The following is an 18,471-nucleotide window of genomic DNA, read 5'->3' on the forward strand; positions in this document are numbered from 1 at the left end:
ATTTCCCGGTGCAAAATTTACCGTCCTGCCTGGATTAATGCTGCAACAGAGTCGTGAGCAAATTTCCATCCCAAAAGGCCCTAGCCCTCCTTCCTTCCTGCCTTCAATCCCAGCTCTAGCAAATCCCAGAGGCGGCAGGCTGTGAACGAGGCCTTGAAGAACATGGATTAACACATTGCTGAGGACCACAGGAACAGGCAAAACGTGCCACACCTGGCCACCAAGTCTCACTTAGAGTCGCACTGATGTGGAAAATCGCTTGTTAACCTCCGTTTGTTTTTCTTACTTAAATATCAGCAGCATAAAGAGCTCATTTGGAGAGTATAGTATAATATAATACAGTATTGGGCAGTCCCTCGGGTCGAGGGTGACCCGCTACCACACCAAACAAGATGAGCTTACAGGTGTTTCCCGAACTACATCTTCAAGAGTGGAAGATTGCCTGTGCGTGAATTCTTTTAATGTGTGGTGGCCATTGCACACCAGTCACCACATGGGCCTGACAGAGTAAGGTCTTGGTCCAGTGGCAAGGATTGATCAAGACGACTGGAGACCAAGCTCTGCTGTGCCATCTCCTGGGCCCCGACCCCGCTGTTATACACTGCATCGCTCCTGGGCCATGACCCCGCTGTTATACACTGCACCTCTCCTGGGCCATGACCCCGCTGTTATACACTGTACCTCTCCTGGGCCCCGACCCCGCTGTTATACACTGCATCGCTCCTGGGCCCCGACCCCGCTGTTATACACTGCATCGCTCCTAGGCCATGACCCCGCTGTTATACACTGCATCGCTCCTGGGCCATGACCCCGCTGTTATACACTGCACCTCTCCTGGGCCATGACCCCGCTGTTATACACTGCATTGCTCCTGGGCCATGACCCCGCTGTTATACACTGCATCGCTCCTAGGCCACAACCCCACTGTTATACACTGCACCTCTCCTGGGCCCCGACCCCGCTGTTATACACTGTACCTCTCCTGGGCCACGACCCCGCTGTTATACACTGTACCTCTCCTGGGTCATGACCCCGCTGTTATACACTGCACCTCTCCTAGGCCCCGACCCCGCTGTTATACACTGTACCTCTCCTGGGCCATGACCCCGCTGTTATACACTGCACCTCTCCTAGGCCCCGACCCCACTGTTATACACTGCACCTCTCCTGGGCCATGACCCCGCTGTTATACACTGCATCGCTCCTGGGCCACGACCCCGCTGTTATACACTGCATCGCTCCTAGGCCACAACCCCACTGTTATACACTGCACCTCTCCTGGGCCCCGACCCCGCTGTTATACACTGTACCTCTCCTGGGCCACGACCCCGCTGTTATACACTGTACCTCTCCTGGGTCATGACCCCGCTGTTATACACTGCACCTCTCCTAGGCCCCGACCCCGCTGTTATACACTGTACCTCTCCTGGGCCATGACCCCGCTGTTATACACTGCACCTCTCCTAGGCCCCGACCCCACTGTTATACACTGCACCTCTCCTGGGCCATGACCCCGCTGTTATACACTGCATCGCTCCTGGGCCACGACCCCGCTGTTATACACTGCACCTCTCCTAGGCCCCGACCCCGCTGTTATACACTGTACCTCTCCTGGGCCCCGACCCCGCTGTTATACACTGTACCTCTCCTGGGCCACGACCCCGCTGTTATACACTGCACCTCTCCTGGGCCATGACCCCGCTGTTATACACTGCACCTCTCCTGGGCCATGACCCCACTGTTATACTCTGAACCGCTCCTGGGCCATGACCCCGCTGTTATACACTGCATCGCTCCTGGGCCATGACCCCGCTGTTATACACTGCATCGCTCCTGGGCCATGACCCCGCTGTTATACACTGCATCGCTCCTGGGCCACGACCCCGCTGTTATACACTGTACCTCTCCTGGGCCCCGACCCCGCTGTTATACACGGCATCGCTCCTGGGTCATGACCCCGCTGTTATACACTGTACCTCTCCTGGGCCCCGACCCCGCTGTTATACACTGTACCTCTCCTGGGCCATGACCCCGCTGTTATACACTGCATCGCTCCTGGGCCATGACCCCGCTGTTATACACTGTACCTCTCCTGGGCCCCGACCCCGCTGTTATACACTGCATCGCTCCTGGGTGAGAAGAATTTGTAGAGAAGAATACGTCTGGCTGCTGTGTTGGCGACATCATGAGACACAGCAGGAAAGTTTCCTCTGATCGCTGTTTCGAATGAAAGCGTAAATGCCCGGTTGCCACACATACCTATGGAAGGTTGAACGATACGTGTATCACTATGTCAGTCATAAAGCGAGAACAATGCAGGAAAAACGGCATCTCCAAACAACAACAGGAGACATCACAGTCCATCTCGAGGCGACTTCCCGACCCTTATCCTGATCTTGACCTCTTTGAAGAGAAGTGTGTCACTGTATGACATGGTTTGGTCTGTATTGCAATAAATGTCTCATTGAGAATGTCTGCTATCTGTCAGGTTCTCTATCTGTATACTCCCTCAAAGATCACAAATTATATCACTGCTGGCACACGAGTTAAGATTTACGAGTAATTATAGATTTATATTTTTATCTGGGTATATGCAATAATCCTAGAATCTGACAGAGCAATAAAACCTGATGCATTTATAGGAAAGACTTAGATTTATATAGTGCCTTTCACGACCACTGGACATCTCAAAGCGCTTTACAGCCAATGAAGTACTTTTGGGGTGTAGTCACTGTGTAATGTGGGAACCGCGGCAGCCAATTTGCACACAGCAAGCTCCCACAAACAGCAATGTGATAATGATCACATAATCTGTTTTTGTTATGTTGATTGAGGGATACCAGGACACCAGAGAAAACTCCCCTGCTCTTCTTCGAAATAGTGCCATGGGATCTTTTCCATCCACTTGAGAGAGCAGACGGGGCCTCGGTTTAACGTCTCATCCGAAAGACCGGCAGACCTTTATTAAAACATTATAATTAAATCATGCTTTTCAAGTCTAGTTCAGTTGACAATATTCATGTCTTTGAGTCAGAAGGTTGTTGGTTCAAGCCCCACTACACGCTGCAGAGTTCCTAGCCAGACACTGAGGGAGTACTGCGTCATTGGAGCTGCTGTCATTTGGATGGAATGCTAAATATTAAATAAACATAAAAGGTCCTATTATGCTATTTAAAGAAAAGCAGGGATTCTCCCCATGTCCTGGTCAACGTTCTTCCTTCCTGTGAAACGCTTGGGTCCTTTCACTAATTTAAAGGCAATATATAATTACAATTTGTTGTTGTTGTTCAATCAAAAATAGTTTATCTAGTCAGTTCTCTTCAGTTGCTGTTTGCAGAACTTCTTGTTGCATGCAAATTAGTTTTCCACATTACAACAATGACTACACTTCAAAAAAAAAGCACTTCATTGGCTGTAAAGCGCTTTGAGACGTCCGGTGGTTGTGAAAGAAGCTATATAAATGTAAATCTTTCTTCTCTTTTCAAATTAGCCGCTGTAATGGCTTGCACACCAACAGTGCCTGATTATCACGGGGTTTGTAAGGCACTCTGCAAAGCGACATGTTATATAAATAAAGCTACTCTTTTAATGTGATCATATGTAATCCCTCCGTTGGTTATTTTACCAATGGTGTTAACCAATTTAATACAAACAGATTAACACCTTTGCCAAAATAGCGGACAAAGTAATAAGAGTGCGTGAACATGTCCTCCATTATTGCCGAACGTAATTTTAAACCACAGGTCTATTACAACCTCTGAAATTGATCTCCGCCCCTGCCTCAGCTCATCCTCTGCTGAAACCCTCATCCATGCCTTTGTTATCTCTAGACTTGACTATTCCAACACACTCCTGGCTGGCCTCCCACATTCTACACGATGTAAACTGGAGGTGATCTGAAACTCGGCTGCCCGTGTCCTAATTCGCACCAAGTCCCGCTCACCCATCACCCCTGTGCTTGCTGACCTATAATGGCTCCCGGTTAAGCAACGTCTCGATTTCAAAATTCTCCTATGTATTTTTAAATCCCTCCATGACCTTGCCCCTCTCTATCTCTATAATCTCCTCCAGCCCCACAACCCCCCGAAATGTCAGCGTTCCTCTAATTCTGTCCTCTTGAGCAATCCTGATTATAATCACTCAACCATTGGTGGCCGTGCCTTCTGTTGCCTAGGCCCCAAGCTCTGGAACTCCCTGCCTAAACCTCTCCACCTCTCTACCTCTCTCTCCTCCTTCAAGACACTCGTTAAAACCGACCTCTTTGACCAAGCCGGCGGTAATTTCTACTTATGCGTCGATGTCGTATTTCTTATCTCATAATACTCCTGTGAAGCGTCTTGGGACGTTTCACTATGTTAAAGGCGCTATATAAATACAAGTTGGTGTTGTTGTTGTTGTTTCGCTGTTCTCATCAGGCAGGAAACAGGCAACAGTGTGTCAGACATCCTGATTTTCCGACAGGCAAACAGTTAAAATTGATCCTTCTGGCCATTAAATTGCACTGTGAGACTTATTGTACAGAAACGTATCATGTTCACCTGAAATATCCTCGCTCCCCCACTGTAGCACCAGCATATTTAAAAAGCGCTGATCTCTGTATTTAAAATAAATGGGTTAAATGCTCCTGACAATTTCAAACGCATTACGCGTTCAGAAATTATTATCCTGTAATTTCCAAGTGACATCAAACCTTTCATTGTAATACTCTGCTACCAATGTTTCAAACCTCCTATTATAACAAACTCTAATACAGTGTCTTAATCTATAAAAAAAAACCTCCCCAACATTATTATTGCTATAAATATAATATAATATACTATCACAAAATATAATATAATAAAATAAAATTTAAAAAAACTTTCATTTCTACAGCGCTTTTCACGACCACTGGGTATCCCAAGATGCATTACAGCCAATGAAATACTTTTGGGTGAGTGGGACTTGAGCACAAATAGTCCAGGTTGACACTCCCAGTGCAGTGCTGAGAGAGTGCTGCACTGTCGGAGGTGCCGTCATTCAGATGAGACGTTAAACCGAGGCCCCGTCTGCTCTCTCAGGTGGACTTAAAAGATCCCATGGCACTATTTCGAAGAAGAACAGGACGAGTTATCCCCGGTGTCCTGGGGCCAATATTCATCTCTCATCAACGTAACAAAAAACAGATTATCTTGTGATTATCGCATTACTGTTTGTGGAAGCTTGCTGTGTGCAAATTGGTTGCTGCGTTTCCTACATTACAACAGTGACTACACTCCTAAAGTACTTCGTTGGCTGTAAAGCGCTTTGAGACGTCCGCTGGTCACGAAAGGCGTGATATAAATGCAAGTCTTTCCTTCTTTTCTTCGAAACATTCGGCGCAGACTCGATGGGCCGAATGGCCTCCTTTTGTGCTGTACTATTCTATGATTCTATGACACTTTAAAACGTAAAAGCAAAGAGAGTCATTTGGATTGCACAGAAAAACTCCCCCAGGAACTGAAAATACTTTATTGACACAGGAGTCAGAACGTCTGCAGCCTACGACTGACCTCAGTAATCACAGTTAAAAAGAAGACAAACCAAACCAACAATTTAATCCCAGGCTTTGAAAGTCCTGTGTCGAGCGTGTATCCATCACCCTCCAGACATCGTGCTCCAGGTTGCACACTTTGTTACGAAAGGGGGGAAAAAGTCAAGCATTTCATCCTCATTTCTCCTCACCTGGAGCCATTTCCAAGCAATTTGCAACCTCTTACTGGGTTCACCTGCAATTTACAAACACGATAATTACCTGGCAAATGTCCTCATACAAGCAGGGCAGGTTAGTATTTGCACATCACAACTGTGCTGCAGACTACCCATGAATAAGAAAGAATTTATATAGCACCTTTCATGACCACTAGACGTCTCAAAGCGCTTTACAGCCAATGAAGTACTCTAGGAGTGCAGTCACTGTTGTAATGTGGGGAACACGGCAGCCAATTTGTGCACAGCAAGCTCCCACAAACAGCAATGTGAAATGTCCAGATAATCTGGAGGTTTTTTGTTATGTTGATTGAGGGATAAATATTGGCCAGGACACCGGGAGTAACTCCCCTGCTCTTCTTCACATCGAAATAATGCCATGGAATCTTTTACGTCCACCTTAGAGAGCAGACGGGGTCACAGTTTAACATTTCTCCGAAAGACAGCACCTCCAACAGTGCAGCGCTCCTTCAGCACTGCACTGGAGTCTCAGCCGAGATTTTTGCTCAAGTCCCTGGAGTGGGACTATGAGCCCATAACCCTCTGACTCAGAGGCGAGAGTGCTACCCACTGAGCCACAGCTGACAATATTATGGGAGGAAACAAGGAGAAACTGTTCCCACTGGCAGGAGGTTCAGTGACCAAAGGACACAGATTTAAGATAATTGGCATAAGAACCAATAGAGAGATGAGGAGAGATTTTTTTAATGGAACGAGTTTGTTACATAGAAACAAAGAACATAGAAATTTACAGCGCAGAAGGAGGCCATTCCAGCCCATCGTGTCCGTGCCAGCCGACAAAGAGCCGCACGGCCCTCGGTCAGCAGCCCTAAAGGTTACATATAAACCTATAAACAATGACGGAAAGACAAAGAACATCCAGCCCAACCAGTCCACCTCACACAACTGCGAAACCCTTATACTGAAATATTCGACACTCCACACCAACCGGAGCTATGTGATCTCCTGGGAGAGGCAAAAACCAGATAAAAAAGGGTTGTGTATCTGTAAAGCATGCATTCCCATGTTCCGCCACCAGGGAGCGCATCCACTCAAGCCCCAAGGGATCCCAGCATCCCTTAGGAGCACTGTATATAAGCTGGCCCCGAAGGCCTGTTCCTCACTCTGGAGTGTTTTGATAACGACTGAGGTCACTGTTACTTTAACCTCCCTGTGTGCAGTCTCATCTGAGTTAGGAACACAATAACTGGCGACGAGTATACGAATCCAACGCAAAGATGCAGCAAACTGTGGGCATCCTGGAGAAGTTCTCGGAGGGTGGGGGCTGGGAAGCCTATGTCGAATGGATAGATCAGTACTTTGTAGCCAACGAGCTGGACGGAGAAGGAAGCACTGCAAAAAGGAGAGCGGTCCTCCTCACGGTCTGCGGGGCACCGACCTACAGCCTCATGAAGAATCTTCTGGCTCCGGTGAAACCCATAAATAAGTCATATGAGGGGCTGTGTACACTGGTTCGGGAGCATCTTAACCCAAGGGAGAGCGTGCTGATGGCAAGGTATCGGTTCTACACGTGCCAGTGATCTGAAAGTCAGGAAGTGGTGAGCTACGTCGCCGAGCTAAGGCGACTTGCAGGACAATGTGAGTTTGATGGCTACCCGGAGCAGATGCTCAGAGACTTTATTGTACTGGGTATTGGCCACGAGACCATCCTATGAAAACTTTTGACTGTAGAGACACCGACCCTCAGTAAGGCCATTGCGATAGCACAGGCGTTTATGTCCACCAGTGATAACACCAAACAAATCTCTCAGCACACAAGTGCTAGAAATGTTCATAAAGTAACTGGAACTGTGATGGCGAGCAGAAATGTACAGGGCAGAAACCATGAGTCTGCAACTGCCAGCAGGCCTCAGGTGACCCAGATGACTCAGAGTTCGCAACAAAGGATGAAGCAAGGCAATTCACACCTTGTTGGCGTTGTGGAGGCTTCCATTCAGCCTATTCATGCCGCTTCAAAGGGTATGTTTGCAAGAGTTGTGGAACAATGGGACACCTCCAAAAGCTTGCAGACGAGCTGCAAGCTCTGCAAAACCTACTAACCATCACGTGGCAGAGGAAGATCAGTCCATGGTGAATCAAAGCAATTTCGAGCCTCAGAGAGAGGAGGCAGATGCTGAAGTACACGGGGTGCACACATTTGAGACGAAATGTCCACCTATAGTGCTAATTGTAAAATTGAATGGCTTACCCATAGCCATGGAACTAGACACTGGCGCGAGCCAATCCATCATGAGTAAAAAGATGTTTGAGAGACTGTGGTGTAACAAGGCACTCAGACCAGCCCTGAGCCCCATCCACACGAAACTGAGAATATACACCAAAGAGCTCATCACTGTCCTGGGCAGCGCCATGGTCAAAGTCACCTACAAGGGCACGGTGCACGAACTGTCACTCTGGATTGTCCTGGGCGATGGCCCCACACTGCTTGGAAGGAGCTGGCCGGGCAAAATCCGCTGGAACTGGGATGAGATCCGAGTGCTATCACATGTCGATGAGGCCTCATGTACCCAGGTTCTGAACAAATTTCCTTCCCTTTTTGAGCCAGGCATTGGAAACTTTTCCGGGGTGAAGGTGCGGATCCACTTGGTCCCAGAGGCACGACCCATTCACCACAAGGCGCGAGCGGTACCTCACGTGATGAGGGAGAGAGTGGAAATCGAGCTGGACAGGCTGTGACGCGAGGGCATCATCTCCCCAGTGGAATTCAGCGAGTGGGCCAGCACGATTGTTCCAGGACTCAAAAGTGATGGCACGGTCAGGATTTGCGCGATTATAAAGTAACTATTAATCGTTTCTCGCGACAGGACCAATACCCGCTACCTAAGGCAGACGATCTATTTGCGACACTGGCAGGAGGCAAGATGTTCACCAAGCTCGACCTGTCTTCGGCCTACATGATGCAGGAGCTGGAGGAGTATTCGAAGTGCCTCACCTGCTTCAACACGCACAAGGGGCTGTTCATCTACAACAGATGCCCGTTTGGAATTCGGTCGGCTGCAGCGATCTTCCAGAGAAACATGGAGAGCCTACTCAAGTCAGTACCATGTACGGTGGTTTTTCAGGACGACATATTGGTCACGGGGCGGGACACCGTCAAGCACCTACAAAGCCTGGAGGAATTCCTCCAGCGACTGGATCGCATAGGGCTGTGGCTGAAGAGGTCGAAATGCGTCTTCATGGCAACAGCAGTTGAGTTTTTGGGGAGAAAGATCGCGGCGGACGGCATTCAGCCCACAGACGACAAGACAGAGGCTATCAGGAATGCGCCCAGGCCACAGAACGTCACGGAGCTGCGGTCATTCCTGGGACTCCTCAACTATTTTGGTAACTTCCTTCCGGGGTTAAGCACCCTCTTAGAGCCCCTACATGTGTTATTGCGTAAAGGTGAGATCTGGGTATGGGGAAAAAAACAAGTAATTGCTTTTGAGAAAGCCAGAAACATTTTTAGCTCCTACAAGCTGCTTATATTGTATAACCCATGTAAAAGACTTGTGCTAGCATGTGATGCTTCATCGTACGGAGTCGGGTGTGTATTACAACAAGCAAATGTTGCGGGGAAGTTGCAACCTGTCGCCTATGCCTCCTGGAGCTTGTCTAAGGCCGAGAGAGCCTACAGCATGATTGAGAAAGAGGCATTAGCGTGTGTGTTCGGGATAAAGAAAATGCATCAGTACCTGTTTGGCCTCAAATTTGAGCTAGAAACCGATCACAAGCCCGTCATATCCCTGTTCGCTGAAAACAAGGGGATAAATACTAATGCCTCAGCCCGCATACAAAGGCGGGCACTCGCGCTATCAACGTATAACTGTACCATCCGCCACAGGCCAGGCACTGAGAACTGTGCGGATGCTCTCAGTCGGCTACCATTGCCCACCACGGGGGTGGAAATGGTGCAGCCTGCAAACTTGTTGATGGTGGCGCAGCCCACAGACTTGTTGATGGTCATGGAAGCGTTTGAAAATGATAAATCACCTGTCACGGCCCGCCAGATTAGGATTTGAACCAGCCAAGATCCTCTGCTGTCCCTAGTAAAAAACTGTGCACTGCATGGGAGCTGGGCCAACATTGTCGTTGAAATGCAAGAGCTAATCAAGCCGTTCCAGCGGCAAAAGGATGAGCTGTCCATTCAGTCAGACTGCCTGTTCTGGGGCAACCGCGTAGTGCTACCCAAAAAGGACAGGGAAACGTTCATCTCGGATCGCTACAACACACACCCGGGTATAGTAATGATGAAAGCGATCGCCAGATCCCACGTGTGGTGGCCCGGTATCGACTCTGACTTAGAGTCCTGTGTACGGCAATTCAGCGTGAGTGCTCAGTTGAGCAACGCGCCCAGAAAGGCACCACTAAGTTTGTGGTCCTGGCCCTCCAGACCATAGTCGAGGATTCATGTCGACTATGCGGGCCCGTTTCTTGGTAAAATGTTCCTGGTGGTGCTTTTTCAAAATGGATTGAATGTGAAATAATGTCGGGAAGCACCGCCACCGCCACCATTGAAAGCCTGAGGGCCATCTTTGCCACCCACGGCCTGTCTGACATACTGGTCAGTGACAACGGGCCATGTTTCACTAGTGCCGAATTTAAAGAATTCATGACCCGCAATGGGATCAAACATGTCACCTCGGCCCCGTTTAAACCAGCCTCCAATGGGCAGGCAGAGCGGGCAGTACAAACCATCAGACAGAGCCTTAAACGAGTCACAGAAGGCTCACTCCAAACCCACCTGTCCCGAGTACTGCTCAGCTACCGCACGAGACCCCACTCACTCACAGGGTTGCCCCTGGCTGAGCTACTCATGAAAAGGACACTTAAAACGAGACTCTGGCTGGTTCATCGCAACCTGTATGATCAGGTATAGAGCAGGCGGCAGCAACAAAATGTCAACGATGGTCGCGCCACTGTGTCACGGGAAATTGATCTGAATGACCCTGTGTCGTGCTAAACTATGGACATGGTCCCAAGTGGATCGCGGGCACGGTGATAGCTAAAGAAGGGAGTAGGGTGTTTGTCGTCAAACTAGACAATGGACAAATTTGTAGAAAGCACCTGTACCAAACAAGGCTGCGGTTCACAGACTGCCCTGAACAACCCACAGCAGACACCACCTTTTTCGAGCCCACAACACACACCCAAAGGATCAATGACACCACCCCGGACCAGGAAATTGAACCCATCACGCCCAACAGCCCAGTAAGGCCAGGCTCACCCAGCAGCCCTGCAGGGCCAACAACACGCCAGCCCAGCGAGGGCACAGCCAACGCACCAGAACAGACATTTGTACCGAGGCGGTCCACCAGGGAAAGAAAGGCTCCCGACCGCCTCACCTTGTAAATAGTTTTCACTTTGACTTTGGGAGGGGAGTGATGTTGTGTATCTGTAAAGCATGTACTCCTATGTTCCGCTACCAGGGAGCTCATCCCCTGAAGTCCCAAAGGATCCCAGCATCCCTTGGGAGCACTGTATATAAGCCGGCCCCTAGGGCCTGTTCCTCACTCTGGAGTGTCTTGATAAAGACTGAGGTCACTGTTACTTTAACCTCCCTGTGTGCAGCCTCATCTGTGTTAGGAACACAATAAAACCCAGGCCAATTTCGGGAGAAAACATCTGGGAAAATTCCTCTCCGACCGATCCAGGCGATCAAAACTAGTCCAGGAGATCACCCTGGCCGTATTCTATTCCCTGCAGTACTTAACATTATATCTGCGCCGTCCAACAAAAGGTCATCCAGTCTAATCCCAATTACCAGCTCTAGGTCCGTAACGCTGCAGGTTTCTGCACTTTAAGTGCCCATCCAACCATTTCTTAAAAGTGGTGAGGGTTTCTGCATCCACCACTCTTCCCGGCAACGAGTTCCAGATCCCCACAACCCTCTGTGTAAAGAAGCCCTCCTCTCAAATCCCCTCTAAACATTCCACCAACCAGCTTGAAACTATGCCCCCTCATAATAGACCCCTCCACCAATGGAAATAGGCCCTTACTATCCACTATGTCCAGGCCTTCAATATTTTGTACACCTCAATGAGATCTCCTCTCAACCTCCTCTGTTCCAGTAAGAACAAACCCAGCCTATCCAATCTGCCCTCATAACTATGATTCTCCATTCTAGGCAGCATCCTAGTAAATCTCCTCTGCAACTTCTCTAATGCAATCACGTCCTTCCTATAATACGGTGACCAGAACTGCATGCAATACTCCACCTGTGGCCTAACCAGAGTACTATACAATTTAAGTATATCCTTCTTGCTCTTATATTCTATGCCTCGGCCAATAAAGGCAAGCATTCCGTATGCCTTCTTAACCACCTTATCCACCTAGCCGGCTACTTTCAGGGATCTGTGGACAAGCACTCCAAGGACCCTTTGTTCATCTACACTATTAAGTGGCTTACCGCCTTTCCTTATTAGCCCTCCCAAAGTGCATCACCTCACACTTCACTGAATTAAATTCCATTTGCCATTGCTCTGCCCACCTGACCAGTAGATTGATATCCTCCTGCAGCCCATGACTTTCCTCTTCATTATCAACCACACAGCCAATTTTAGTGTCGTCTGCAAACTTCTTAATCATACTCCCTATATTCAAATATAAATCATTGATATATACCACAAAAAGCAAGGGACCCAGGACTGAGCCCTGCGGAACCCCACTGGAAACATCCTTCCAGTCACAAAAACATCCATCAATCGTTACCCTTCGCTTCCTACCTCCAAGACAATTTTGGATCCAGCTTGCCACTTTGCCCAGGATCCCATGGGCTTTAACCATCATGACCAGTCTACCCTGTGGGACCTGATCAAAAGCTTTGCTAAAGTCCATATATACTACATCGTACGCACCACCCTCATCGACCCTCTTGATTACCTCCTCGAAAAATTCAATCAGGTTAGTCAAACACGATCTTCCCTTAACAAATCCATGCTGACTGTCCCTAATTAATCCTTGCCTTTCCAAATGCAGATTTATCCTGTCTTTCAGGATTTTTTCCAATAAGGTTAGGCTGACAAACCTGTAATTACTCGGCCTGTCCCTTACTCCCTTCTTAAACAAGGGTACTACATTAGCAATCCTCCAATCCTCCGGCACCATGCCCAGATCCAAAGAGGACTGGAAAATGATGGTCAAGGCCTCTGCTATTTCCTCTTTTACTTCGCTCAACAGCCTGGGATGCATTTCATCCGAGCCTGGGGACTTATCTGCTTTCAAAGCTGCTAAACCCCTTAATACTTCCTCCCTCACTATATTTATTTCAGCCAAAATATCACACTCCTCCTTGATCGCTGTGTCTGCATTGCTTCTACTGATCTGCCAAACCCGCCCCTCTTTCAGCCATATTTCTATAATGGCTATAATGTCATACTCCCAAGTGTCTACCTGTGCTTTTAGCTCATCCGCCTTATTCGCTATGCTCCTTGCATTAAAGTATATACCATTCAGCACAGGAAGACCTCCTTGCTTACTACATACTAAGCCCTGCTTCCTCTATCTTACAGATTCGCTTTCTAGATTCTTGCTATCCAATTTCTGCTTTACTTCCTTCCCTTTTGATTTCGTTCTCAGGTTCATGATCTTATTGAATGGCGGTGCAGGCTCGAAGGGCTGAATGGCCTACTCCTGCACCTATTTTCTATGCTTCTATGTTTCTATGTTCCCATCCCCCTGTCAAGCTCGTTCAAACTCTCCCCAACAGCACTAGCAAAACTCCCCACGATGATATTGGTCCCGATGCTGTTGATGTGGAACTCATCTGGTTTGTACAGGTCCCATCTCCCCCAGAAGTAGTCCCAATGCCTCAAGAATTTAAAGCCCTCCCTCCTACACCAACTTTCCAGCCATGTGTTCATCCTCTCTATTCTTCTATTCTTATACTCATTAGCACGTGGCACCGGTAGTAACCCGGAGATTACTATCTTTGAGGCCCTACCCTTTAATTTTCTTCCTAGCTTCCTAAATTCTTCCTGTAGGACCTCATCCCTCATTTTACCTATGGCATTGGTCCCAATATGGACTAGGACCTCTAGCTGTTTACCCTCCTCCCCGCCAGGATGCCCTGCGTCCGCTCTGTGACATCCTTGACCCTAGCACCAGGGAGGCACAAATCCATTTGGGAGTCACGTCTGCAGCTGCAGAAACGCCTATCTGTTCCCCTAACTATAGAACCCCCTATCACTAGGGCTCTTTTGTTCTTTGTCCCTCCCCCCTGTGCAGCTGAGCCACCCGTGGTGCCTTGGAATTGGCTCTGGCTGCACTCCCCAGAGGCCCCATCGTCCTTACCGATACTCAGAAGTGAATATCGGTTTGAAAGCGAGATGGACTCACGGGGGGACTCCTGCACTACCTGCCTAGCACACTACGTCTGGTGGTCACCCACTTCCCCTCTACCTGCACACCTTTAAGCTGCGGGGTGACCACCTTACGATCTAGAACGCGTTGCCTGAAAGGGTTTTGGAAGCAGATTCAATAGTAATTCTCAAAAGGGAATTGGATATATTCTTGAAAAGGAAATATTTGCAGAGCTATGGGAAAGAGCAGAGGAGTGGGACTAATTGGAGAGCTCTTTCAAAGACACGGCACAGGCATGTTGGGCCGAATGACCTCCTTCTGTCTGATTCTCTGATTCAATTATCAGCGCTACCTCTCTAAACCAAAGTTAGTTTTGTAATAATGGTACCGAGGATGGTGCACCTCTCTCTTAGGCAGTCCCTCAGAGTCCACGTTGACTTGCTTCCAAGATAAGCTCCCCAGATATAGATAATGGTCCACCTTGTCCAAGGCCTTGTCGTGGAGTTTGATAATTGGGGGGCAGTATTGTGTGGCGGGGGCAGGTTGGTGGGGGACCTTTGTCTTACGGATGTTTCGTGTAAGGCCCATGCTCTCGTACGCTTCGGTCAAGGTGTTGACGATGGTGTGTCATCGCACCAACGCTCTTCTCGATCTTCCTCGCTGCAATGCTCCATCTCACCCTCAGTCAGCTCCCCGCTGGATTGGAGCTAATCTACAGAACAAATGGGAAACTGTTCAACCTCCGTCGCCTCCAGTCCAGATCCAAGATTGTCCCATCCTCCGTCATTGAATTACAGTACGCAGAGGACACTTGCCTCTGCACACACTTGGAGGCCGAACTCCAGACCATCATCAGCTGGTGCATACTCTCGATACAAAAAAATGTGATGAAGCATATCGTCAATTGAAGAGACGTGGCAAATTTTCATACTCTTCAGCCAATACCAAGTTTAAAGCATCCAGCTGAAGGCAAGGACGTACATTTATATTCAGTTCAGTTATAGTTCAGTTCTTGGATAATACATAACAAAGTGTAAGATATAGAGAGGCTATCTGCTGGCATCTCTGTTCAGGAAGTGTTGCACCAACAACTCAAAGATCAATGGGTTTTCCTACCTGCAAAGCGATGAGAAAATGTTATCTAGATTATTGCTGAGATTTGACTTGGTAGATTGCCTTCTTGGTGTCCCTTCAAAGAAGATTATAAGTGATGGGGAGCACTGTACGTGGAAAGCACTTACTCCCACAGCAGTAGCGTTTAGATGTCAAGCAGTAGCATCATTGTGGCTTTCTAACCGATGACTGGTACAGCAGAATAAAGTTTTTGTTGATGCATATGATGACTGGGAGCTTTTATTTTCTTTATCAACCTACACTTACATTATTTGTTAACCAATGCACCAGGGAGATTCAGAAATAAAATAAAACTGTTTTATATACAAGAACTCCACTCATCATCATCATCATAGGCAGTCCCTCGGAATCGAGGAAGACTTGCTTCCACTCTAAAAATGAGTCCTTAGGTGGCTGAACAGTCGAATACGAGAGCCACAGTCCCTGTCACAGGTGGGACAGATAGTTGTTGAGGGTAAGAGTGGGTGGGACTGGTTTGCCGTACGCTCTTTCTGCTGCCTGCGCTTGATTTCTGCATGAGACTCGAGGCGCTCAGCGCCCTCCTGGATGCACTTCCTCCACTTAGGGCGGTCTTTGGCCAGGGACTCCCAGATGTTGCACTTTACCACTGCAATTTTCCCAGCTGACATCACCACGACACAGAACTATCTTGAATCTAATCTGTAGTTGCATAGTGTTTACATTTATTGCGCCAAAAATTGCGGCCGGAGGAATCCCACAGGCGGATGCCTCCAATCGGAATTTTTATTAACGAAAGTACCTGATGGTCCTGGAGGAACAAACATTTCTGGTCCGAGGCCTAAATGCGCAGCCCAGTGCAGAGGCCCACACATCCCTGGAACGTAAGCACTACCTGGGATCACGTGGGCCTGGACCACCAATGAACGTGGAGTATTCTCATTGATAAAAATGGTTAGTTCCTTTTATACGAGCTCCCATTACTATCAATGAGAATACCCCCAAAAACACAGCAACACAACACAATAAATAAAAAAAAACACCTCACATAATTGAAATTGAGTTAAACTTTAGGAAAACATTTATTTTTTTGAAAATGTTTTAAAACTGTTTGAATAGGGATAAAAAATAAACTTACCTTAATGGACAGTGTAAAAATTAGTGAAACAATTAAATTTTTCTATCTTTTAAAACTCTTGCGCTGGTAAATTCAGGCCCCATGCCTGTTTTTACCAGGCATAAGAGTTTTAAGGACGTTCGCTGGGCAGGAGTTGGGCAAATAGCCCAAATCTCCGCCCGCAGAGGCACTTTACTTTCGTATGCATTGGATCTGTCAAAGGACATTTTGACAGTTTGCAAGTGTTGGAACTTGCGTGGTCTCTTCGGGCGCGTGTGCACATCGTATGCACCTAGAGAGGCGCTCAATTTAGGGCTCATTGATATTTTCTTACTTCAGTCTGAATTTGTAATTTGGAGACGCTCCCTCGGCAGTCAGTACCTGAGAAAGAACCAATTGCTCAACTGGCTCGGTCCCTGCAACAAAAGCCAGGGGGTCTGTAAGATGGTGTCATGCTGCTATTTAAAGACATTTTAAATCTTATTACACTTTCAATAAATCTTAGATAACAGTGAATCCTAAAACAAGTACAGAATAATGGGGCTGAATTCGTGCTCTTGGGCCCTGCAAGTTCCGGGTTTGGGTACGCGCTGCGCATGCATCTAAATTCGGAACTTGCAATCTGTCAGGAATCCTCTTGACAAATCGTACGAACCTAACGGAAATGGGCATTTGCGGGCGGAGAGTTGGGCTATTTGCTCAACATCTGCCCAGCGAATGTCCGTGACATTCTTACACCTGATAAAAGCAGGCGGCAGGTCTGCTTTTATCAGTGTCAGACTTTTAAATGACAGAAAAATATATTTTTTTCATTAATTTAAACATTTAAAAAATCTGTGAAATAAGGTACGTTTATTTTTAGGCCCGTTAAAATTTGTAAATTTATGTTCCAAAAAATAACATTTTTGTTTAAATAATTAATTCAATTCCATTTAGATTAATTTTAAATATGTGATTTTTTTTCCAATTTATTTTAAGTGTTTGTGTGTTTTAGGGGGTGTCCCCACTCATACTTATGGTGCTTCTGTACAAACGGAACACACCACAAGTATGAACGGAAACATAAAAACATAAGAAATAGGAACAGGAGTAGGCCATACGGCCCCTTGAACCTGGACTCGGCTCCACTTCCCTGCCCACTCCCCATAACCCATTATTCCCTTATTGGTTAAGAAATTGTCTATCTCTGTCTTAAATTTATTCAAAGATCCAGCCTCCACAGCTCTCTGAGGCAGCGAATTCCACAGATTCACAACCTTCTGAGAGACAACATTTTTCCTCATCTCTGTTTTAAATGGGCGGCCCCTTATTCTAAGATTATGCCCTCTAGTTCGAGTCTCCCCCATTAGTGGAAACATCCTCTCTGCATCCACCTTGTCAAGCTCCCTACTTTGATTGGTTGGGCCGGCCCATGTGATCCCAGGGGCGCTTGCGATACGCCTGCGTCCCTGGGATACGTGGGTCTTTATGCCGGCCTTCGCGTAGAGGCCCAGGAGCGCGAGTCTCCGAACCTCCTGAACCAACACGTAAGTTTACAGATTTCCTTCAGATCGGGGGCATCCGCCCACGGGAACCCTCCGACCACAATTTCTGCCCCTGTTAAGTTTACAGGTTAGCACCCAATTGAGAATTTCCTCAGAGTTACACATGCATTTGAAATAATGTTAAAGTCACAAATATTGGCGATGAGTTGGTTGGCGTGGTGCTCATGCATTGTGTCACTGATCATTCACACCAGCAAATCCCCCCGCAGTGCACACTTGATCCCAGTTGTGCTATGGTGAGGTGCAGCATAGGTGCTTTCCTGAAAAAAGGGAGGTAAAATCAAAAGGAGACGCGCCCTCTCCCGGCCAAAGCCAGTTATGAAGTTTCATTGACAATAACTCAGTTGATGGAATTCACTATCCATAGAAACATAGAAACATAGAAAATAGGTGCAGGAGTAGGCCATTCAGCCCTTCTAGCCTGCACCGCCATTCAATGAGTTCATGGCTGAACATGAAACTTCAATACCCCATTCCTGCTTTCTCGCCATACCCCTTGATCCCCCGAGTAGTAAGGACTTCATCTAACTCCCTTTTAAATATATTTAGTGAATTGGCCTCAACTACTTTCTGTGGTAGAGAATTCCACAGGTTCACCACTCTCTGGGTGAAGAAGTTTCTCCTCATCTCGGTCCTAAATGACTTACCCCTTATCCTTAGACTGTGTCCCCTGGTTCTGGACTTCCCCAACAT

The sequence above is a fragment of the Pristiophorus japonicus genome, chromosome 13, assembly GCF_044704955.1.
Source record: "Pristiophorus japonicus isolate sPriJap1 chromosome 13, sPriJap1.hap1, whole genome shotgun sequence".
Taxonomy (NCBI): domain Eukaryota; kingdom Metazoa; phylum Chordata; class Chondrichthyes; family Pristiophoridae; genus Pristiophorus; species Pristiophorus japonicus.